A 10,247-nucleotide genomic window follows, 5' to 3' on the forward strand; every position below is an offset into this window, starting at 1 on the left:
CCCAACAACAAACCGAACCGATAAAGAATTGAACCATAGTTTTGTTTTTTTTATTGAACATCATTATGTTTTCTTTTTTTTATAGAACTTATTTGGATTCACTAGAGAAAATAATATTTTTCAAATAAGTCATTTTAATTTAAATTCTTTCGATAATAACCATTTAAATTACACTTTGAAATATTTTAAAAGTTATTTTGAGTGGTTGCTGAATGTTTTAATTTTCTAAAAAATGACTTATTTTTAAAATTAAACACTTGAAAAGTTAAAACCAAACACACTCTAAGTGTGATTCTTAATTGATTCCAAAATCGAAGAAAAGGAACCGATTATCATTCTTAACATATGGTTATGGAGTGTGTGACATGAAATTAAAAGAGAATTAAGAAAGTTTTAGCATGAATCTCAAATTCTACATATTTTAATAGCAATTATGATCATTATTATTATTTTCTATTTTTCAAGGATAGTGCACAGATTTAGTCAGTCCATTCAATTTTCCAAATTAATGCATATGACTAAAAATATCCATTAATTTTGAAATATGGTCCAACGATAAATTTAATGAAATATGACCAATGCGTTTTTTGTAGGGCCTGCTCTGCAGTTTTTTCTTGTGCATTTATCAAGCCCTCTTTTAACATATACTAGTTAGAGCACACCTCAATGCACCTAGTTCCAAATCTTTATAACGTAAAATTTAAATAAATATACTTTTAGTTAATTTTAAATAGTATATCTAACGCAAAATTTAAAATAATGAAAGAGATTAGATAAATAAGACTACATCACTATATATATTTATTTATTTAATTAATTTATAATAAATATGAAATGTGTTGATGTAGTTGAAAATGTTTGGAACATAATTTTATAAATGAAAATATAAATGGTGGAATAAATATAATTTTTGTAAATATTAAACATGAAGTTTAAAATTAATTAAAGAGATAAAATGGAGAAATGTATTTTCATTGATAATTTTAAATGGTCATGAGTAGAAATAAATTAATTATCTATATCAATATACACTTATTATTATTATTGTTTTTTTAAAAAAAAAATAAAAAAAATTGAAACAACCTTGTATCTTCTAAAACATTGTGAAATTTTATAGATTGGACAAATGTTTTTCTTTTGATTGATTTTTTAAATAAAAAATTAATCATTCAAAACAAAGAGACTAATATTCGAAACAAAGGATTTGAGGACAAAATAATAATTATTGAAATATTTAATGACAAAAGAAAAAGAAAGTAGAGGTAAAAAAAAGTAGGAAACGATGTGAAATAGAAATAGTCGAGAGATATAATATTAAAAAAGAAATGTGAAATAAATGAAAAAGAAAAAAGAAAAAAAAAAAAGTGTGAAAGGTATATAGAAGAGTGTAGAAGATATGGAAGGGTGTGAATATGAGAGCAAAAGAGTCTTGACAAAAAGTTAGGGACAAAGAGGAAAATTAAAAAATTTCCTCTCTTAATCACTTTTAATATACTACCATGAAAGATTATATCTCACATGGCTACAATTTATTAAAATTTAAATTTCTAGGATGAGATTGGAATATTGAATGAATATATATTTCATTTAGTTTGAATAGTAAGTTTTTGACATAAATTTAGTAAAATAAAATAGTTGCTAAAACTAAACATGTTTGCTTCAGATCAATTTAAAATAAAATAAATTAGACATTATTTTAAAAGAGATATTTTCATTAAGTTAAATTACCAGTATATTTGACCTTAAATTTTAAAATAGTGAAAGAGATAGAAATGGAAAAAAAAAATTTGATGAACAAAACTAAAATACATATGATGTGATTGAAATGAAAGTTATAAACTAAAATTTATAAATGAGTAGCACGATAAAATATTATCCACGTTGTTTGTTTCGTCTGTTTTGTTTTATTTTTTATTCTTTTGAATTGATTAATCTTTGGAGGGAAAAAAGAAGGATGGAATTTTGAATTCGAGATTTTAAAATAAAAATTAATTTAAATAGATATTAATTATTTAATTATTTAATCTTGTATTAGCTAGATATGTATTTTTAGTATTACAAACTTAAAAAATTTTAAACATTAATGTCTAAAATAAAATGGTACAAAATTTTGCTTGTTTAAAAAACAAATATGGTCTTACTTTGTAAAGGAATATTATGTGATATTTATAAGTAATTAGCAAATAATTATATATTCTTAAAATCCAAAAAAAAATAATGATTTAAATTATATTATCGGGTATTTTTAAATTAGTAATCTACTATAAGAGATTCTTATAAATAGAAAAATACAAAAAATATTTACTTTTTATAACAAAAGTTTTAATAGTGTTTTGTATTCTTGAAATTTTTTGTTATAAAGTATAAATATTTTTAAATATTTTTAAATATTTTTTTATATTTAAAAAGGTCTCTGTCTTAAATAGTTTTATCTTCCTAAGAAAATAAATAAAATTGGTTTAGATACATTCAATAATAAAAAAAAAAAAAAAAATTAAAAAATCTTAATTTAGATTCAATATCAACATTTTTTTTCTTCTGTATCTTAAAAAAAAATGTTTAGATATTTTATTAGAAAAATAAAAAGCAAGGTTCAAGTTATCAAATAGAATGGTTTAGATATAAAATCTTATTGTCAAGATTTGAATGTCGATAAATGAAAAAAAAAAGAAGCCATATTCAACTAACAAATTTGAATTCAATAATACTAAAAGTAAAACTGACTTTATGTTGGACTTCGATCTTCAAAATTATATATATTGATTAAACAAAGTCACACAAAATAATATATAAAAAAAACACAACATATATATATATATATATATATATATATATAAATAAAACAATAAACCAAATTTATAAAGTTGTTGGTTGTATTTCAAATATAGACACATCATAATACTTCAAATGAGAAACAATACTCAAAAAGTAAAAAATGAAAAGGAGAAAGAGAAAAAAATAGATTATACCTAATTTATAATACATTTGTCTCAATCAAATCTTTTTTTAAAAAAATCATCATTAAAAGCAAATGTATATCGAACTAAAATAATTTTTAAATAAATAGAATTATTTATATAAAAAATCTTGTTTTCAAAATTTGAACAATAAACAAATTCAACTAAACCTCTTCACATTTGAATTCAATAATACTCAAAATAAAACATTTTGATTATACATGTCGACTGAAATCTCAAATTCAACTAAATATCTCTGAATTTGAATTCAATAATACTAAAAATAAAACCCTTTGATTATACGTTATTCACTACAATACAAAAAAAAAAAAAAAAAAAAAAATCAAACGCATTTAAATGTTTCAATTTCCAATGCAAACAAATTTCTATATCAAAATAAAACAATACAAAAGAATAAGTAAAATTATTGATTGTATTTCATATCCGGACACATCACGCTTAAAAAGATGAAGAACAATCCTCAAAAGAAGGAAAAAGAAAATAAAGAGAGACAAAAAAAAAATGATAGATAACATACCTTATTAGAAATCCTTAGGGACTAAGAGAGATATCTAGAAGAATACAAAAAAAAAAAAAATCGAAATTATGGGGCATTCCAAAGCAAATACATGTAGATTATTATAAAATAAATATCTAAAATCATTGATTGTAAAATTTTTAAAGAAAAACAAATCTACCCATCATAATATGATTAAAGAGATGAAAAACCGGTACTAAAAAAATATAAATATTGACATACCTTCTTTTTTAATGATAGAAATATGTGAAATATGTGAAATGTGTTTTACCATAGAGTTCCTTCAGAAGTATTGAAAATTGTATAAATGAAATATGAAAAATTGATTAAAAAAAAAAAAAAACCTATGACATACCTTCTTCAATGATAGATTTTTCTATGTGAAAAGTGTTCAACCATTAAATTCTTTTAGAAATATTGAAAAATGTATGGATGAGAGATAAAAATTCAGTACTAAGAAAAATATGGATGACATATCTTCTTCGATAATAAAAGGTGTTTTATCATTTTGTAAGGATTGAAAAATGTATGATACATCTCTAAAATGTAGATAATTATTCAAAAGAGATGCTTGACAGAAAAGATTTTTTTATCCATTCATTTGTGAAAATACCCCTTAAATAGGAGTTGAGGGTAGAATAAGAATAAAATTAAAAATGAAGCGCAAAATGAGAAGTCAAAAATTCTCCATATTTTGCCATTTTTAATATAGTATGTATATATATATATATATATTTGAAAACGAAAATAAAATTGCATAATTTATCTTTCTAGTTTTAGATTTAATCCATTTTTAATGGCTACGTTTGCTATTGCGTTAGCTTTATCAAAGAGCCAATTTAAAAAAGTTTGGTAAAATAAATTTTGTTAAAATCACTTTAAAAATATATAGCAAATTTCATGGTTACCTTAAGAGTGGTATCATGCTAGCTTTTAGATTCTCCTCAAATCATGTAAAATTTTTAATTGATATTTTGTTTTCAATTTTATACTTTGAGAAGAAGTTTTGTTTTATATATTATCTATTTCTCACCTAATCAAGTATATTTTCCATTTTTCATGAGTTAAATGCATCATTTTTTTAAAAAAAAATACATACCATATTGATTTTTTTGAAAAAATAAAGCTATTTTTCTTAATATATAAAATTTAATCTATAACAAATAAAATTTATCATACTAAATAATTATTTAAAAATTCAAATTACAAAAAAATTAAAAAAATTTGATTGTAAGTCTATTTTATTTATTATATTTAAAATAATACATTTTTCTTATTTATTTACCAAACGCTCTAACTTACTTTTCAAATTTAAGCTGAAATTTTGTCAAACACTAATGTACTTTTTACAACTGATTTTTCTAAAAGTACAACTGCAAGCAATTATTTTAAAAGCTACAGCAATCTCAAACAGAGTCTAAATTAGCAATGTTTTAACACTTTAAATTTTAGATTCCGTTTGAATTTAGCATGATTTCTTTAACGAAAAACTTTTTATTATATTTATTAACATTTTTTTACAATAAACTTTGATAACATATTCACAATTTATATTTTTTTCATAAAAATTATTATTATTATTTAAATAAATTAAATAAAATTAATTTTGAGAGACTAAATTTAATATTTATTAAAGATATAAGAACTATAATCGAACAACTTCAAAGTATAAGCAAGGTTCAAAATATCTATGTCAATGAAAATATCGATTGTTAGATTTTATGAAAATTTCAATGAAAATTTTGAGAAATTTATGGAAATTGTTATAATTAGTTAATGAGACTTTGAATGTGGCTAAATTAGACTATATTTTACCATTTTTAATCATCATTTCTATAAGGTAATTAAGACACCATTCAGATTTATATTGTAAAATATCAATGCGAGAGCAGAAATTTAAAAAAAATGAAAAAATAATTACAAAATAATATCAAATATTGGAAATTAATTACAAAATTAAGGACATGAAATATTTGCATATATAATAATTGAAAATTTTTATTATAAACTGAGTAGATACAAAAATGAAAAAAATATATATAATAGGCTATGCTTTTTCATTTTTGTATTTACTTTATTTTATAATAAACAATTCATAGCATTAAACTAACATAACATAATAAGAACAAAAAAACCATAACAATAAATATAAAAGAAATATAAAAAACATAATACTAAACATAACACAACATAATGGAAAAGAAAGAAGAAAAATAAAACTTTACAAGTAGATAGAGTTTGAGAGAAAATGAGAAGAATATTAGAGAGCTCACATTAATTCAAGTTTGAGGTGAAATGATTAGAGATGTTCGCGGGGTAGGGTGGGACAGGAGATGCTATTCCCCATCCCTATCCCCGCTCCCTATTTCATTCCCCATCCCCGTGAAATTTTCTATGGAGATTGGGACAGGGTTTCCCCGCAGGGAATTTTTTCCCGTTACTTTTTTTTTGGTAAATAACCAATTAACTTAAATCACTAATGTGAGCAAATTTTAATTAAATAATTAACTTTATTACTAAATTGTTTATTATGGTTAGTTTTACATGACAATTTGAATTTAAAGATAAATTACTCAAATTTTGGCTTAAAAAAGCTAATTATTTTTTAGTAGAAAGAAATAAATATAAATCAAATTATTCACATTTATAATCTAAATTTAAATATTCAATTTATACATATTCATTAACTTTCCCAATAAATAATCAAATTTGAAATTTAAATGTAATATTTATATAATAATAATAGCATAACACTATATAACTATATGAACCAAGCAAATCAAAAAGCAAAGAATTTAGTTGGTGCTGCAGGCTTAATCGATACTCCTAAAAACTAACTTGACTTATTGCCCCTCAGTAGAGTGAGTCTACTTAGCGAACTGGCCAACCCCAGCTCACTTAGTAGTCGAAAGAAGAGAATCGCTAATTGTCGAACAAAATAAGTAGAAGCTAATCAGGGCGGAGACGTGGAACGGGGCGGGGGTAGGGGTGGGGATGTAGAATACATTCCCCGTCCCTATCCCCTTTTAACTCACTAGAAATTTTTTTCCCCCATTTCCCGCCTAATCGGAAAATCCACGCCCATTCGGGGTAGAGCCCTATGGGAAAATTAGACATCTCTAGCAACGATGTCAAAATTTAGTGGAAAATATCGGAATGAAATATATGGTTTCTTGAAAATAAAGATTTTTATATGATAAAAGTGTAACAACCCAAATTTGTACGCATACATTATAGAAAATTAAATGTCAAATGTTAAGTAGTACGAAAATTTATTTAAAAGGGTGGTAAATGTGATACCCTAACCCTAATTTAGGAAGGAAAAAAAATAAGAAATTTATTAATTATCCAAAAATAATGAATAAGGGGGCAGAATTAGGGAGGATTAATTAGAAGTTGGACGCTAGCTAATTTAAGAGACAAAGGGCAGTAGATAACTTTTTGTTTGGGCACTGCTCATTGGAAGAATTGGAGGTGAATTAATTGCCCATATACTCTTAAAATTTGAAAGAGTTAAAAATGGGAAGTGGAATCCACAAGCAGTGAAGGCAACCCACGAGTGAAAACTAGCGAGATTGGAGAGAAAATTGGAGAAAGCGAGAGTAAAAAGAGCGAGATCCTCAACGAGACAGTGGGAGAGAGCGGGAGCGAGAGCCAGAGTGAGAGCAGGAGTGAGTGCGAGAGCGAGAGTCACGAGAGCCAAACCAGCGAGAAAGCTGGAGAGAGCGAGATTTTGAGAATAGAAAGAGCGAGATTTGGACAGAAGCATCGATTATGCGTTGAATTTGGCCACGATCTTATAGATTATACATGGAGAACCCTAAAATTGAATACAAACAAAGGTTGAAGACGTAAGGGCAAACGTTAGCCAAATTTAGGTGTCGTATTAAGAGAAATTCTTAAACCTAAGTAATTTTAAAGAAGCCATTTGTAGGATGAGTTGTCACACAGAGAAGAGCTGGAAACGGCTATAAATAGGAGGCTTTGGGCTGGAAGTTAAACTCCTTCTCAAATAAAACTCAGTAGTAAAAATCGTGTGAAAAGGGTGAAGTAATTCTGTTAGTTTGAAGGAGGAAACGCGAGGGAAGTGCTGCCCAAATTTCCTTCTGATTTAAAAGGGAAAGCTCTACTGATTAAACCATAACCATAATAAGGAATAACTAGGATCGCAGTCAAGGTAAGTAGTTTATCTCACCCTCTTTTTAAGTGTTTCATGGTAGTGTACCTTTAATATGTTGCATAATTATGTTATTGTTATATTGCATTACATGTTTATCGACAAGGGACCTCATGCATTATGTTTGTTCATAAGATTAAATTTTAATTAGATAAAGGTTATGCTTCTAAGGCTAGCAGGGCATGTATGGTTGCACCCCTCTATACCCAATTGTGTCAAGTTTATGCTAGGGACTAACAGGGTATGTATGGTTGCACCCCTTTAGTCCAATCTTACGTTTATGTTAATGGTTGATGTTGGATGCGACTCTGGCCCTACTGACTGCATGACCCGCTAATCATCAGATGGGGTGTAGTCCAATTTAACAGGGTAAAAGTTCCCGAGCCTAATCCTTTCTTTGGGACTCGTGATGCGAAAGCGCTATAAAATTTTATCTTTGATATGGAGCAGTATTTCAGCGCTACATACACAACTACTAAAGAGTCAAAGATCACTTTGGCAACGATGCATTTAACAGAGGGTGCCAAGTTATGGTGAAGGTTCCGTTTTTCTCGACATCTAAGAGGGTCAGTGTACCATCGACACGTGGGAGAGATTAAAATAGCAGTTGCATTCTCAATTCTTCCCCGAAAATGTTAAAATTTTGGCAAGACGTAAGCTATGAGAATTGAAACATACTGGCACTATTAGGAACTATGTGAAACAATTTTTTGGGCTGGTGTTGGACATACATGATATGCCCGAAAAAACGAAGGTTTCTGTTTTATCGAAGGTCTAAAACTGTAGACAAAAATAAAATTACATGAACAGAAATCTCCAACTAGAGGGAGTAAGAGCATTTGTTCAAGCCCATCGAGAAATAGTTGGGGAGATAAGAGACACTAGTAGGGATGACAAACCGCTTCAACAGATACTAGAAATACATAGTGAGAGCCAAATCAACAAAATTTTTATCGGCCCTCATTCTATTATATATGCAAGGGGCAACAAAAGACAAGCAAGTATTTGAAACGAGCAACCTTTAACGTCTTTTAAGCCTCATTAGCCTCAGATACAAAAGGAAAAACTATTTATACATGGGACAATAATATACAAGCAGAGGAAGATGAAACCCCACGAGTTGGGATCCTAAGATTTTTAGCTAATCTCCAGAGGAATAGGAGAGAAACAAAGGAACCCCAAAAAGGCGGATTAATGTATGTAGATGCTTGGGTCAACCATAGATCGACCAAGAGTATCATGATCCACTCTAAAATTACCCATAATTTTATGTCTGAAATAGAAGCCAAATGGTTAAATTTCCATTGGGAAGGAGACGCAGGAAAAATTAAAGCAGTGAACTTTGCAGCCTTATCTATTACAAGAATGGTAAAGAGAACAATCGTAAAGTTTGGGGATTGGAATGGTCCTACCGATTTCATGATCGTTAAAATGGATGACTTTGACGTGATGTTGGGGATGGATTTATTTCTCAAGCACAAGGCAATACTGATACCTCTCGCCAAATGCTTAGTGATCATAGGGTCTATGCCCACTATTTTGCATGCTGAGATCAAACAACCGAATGAGATAAAGATGATTTCGACCCTCCAGTTGGAGAGGGACCTTACCCACGAGTCAGTTGAAACCAAGGAAGGGAAAGCTCCTCGAGAGATTTTGTGTGTCATGGAAAAGTGTCGCGTTGTTGAGTCTGACAGCTTACACAAGTCCCTGCCTCCAAAGAGAAGGAAAAGAAAGCCTACGCACCGAGAGTTCCTACCAGGAGACAAAGTTCAAGTAAGATTGCGTTCGGAAATGTCTCGATTACAAGGCCAAAGAGAACGTTGCCTCGTGAGGAGATATGAAAGACCGATGGAAGTCATTGAAAAGGACGGGAAAGCCTCTTATCGAATGCAATTACCGTCGTGGATAGAGATTCATCCTGTCATCCACGTAAGTAGATTGAAGCCCTATCACCCCAACCATGTCGATGAGCGATGTAGTGTTGTGACATGTCGCCTACCACGACGAAGAGAACGATAGAGGAAGAAGTCAATGAGAGACTTTCTGGAAAAAGCAACAGAGTTAGAAGACCAGAACAAGGTTTGGAAGAGTTTCTAGAGAGGTGGAAAAGCCTCAAAGATAGAGAAGTTCATTGGGAGTGCACAGAATACCTCAAGGCAACTACTCAACAATTTGCTAAGTTCGAGCAGAGTCGATTGACGGGGAGGTTAACCAATTAAGTGGGGGAGAATGTCACGGTTATGTTTGTCTAAGGCGTGTTGCTCATGGCCACATGTCCACCTCTGCCTCTTTTTACCATGCTTTCATCCTTTTCATTTTGCTAATTAGTTTACTTTTTATGTACTTTTCTTAGTGTATAACTGCTCTCCTGTTTCCGTATGCAAAGGTGGCGGATGTCTTTTTATTCATAATGTACCATATGAGGGTAAGACTAATTATCATATCCTCATATCCAAGTGGTATGCTATAAAGTCATTGTTATTGCTTATTGCTTTCTAGCCTACTACAATTTGTCTTTACTCAAATCATGCTTTCAAACATTTGTAAAAACCTTTTCCTCTAAACCTGTTTT

This window comes from Benincasa hispida, chromosome 11, assembly GCF_027475165.1.
Source record: "Benincasa hispida cultivar pf3 chromosome 11, pf3_genome.v1.1, whole genome shotgun sequence".
In the NCBI taxonomy this organism is placed as follows: Eukaryota; Viridiplantae; Streptophyta; class Magnoliopsida; order Cucurbitales; family Cucurbitaceae; genus Benincasa; species Benincasa hispida.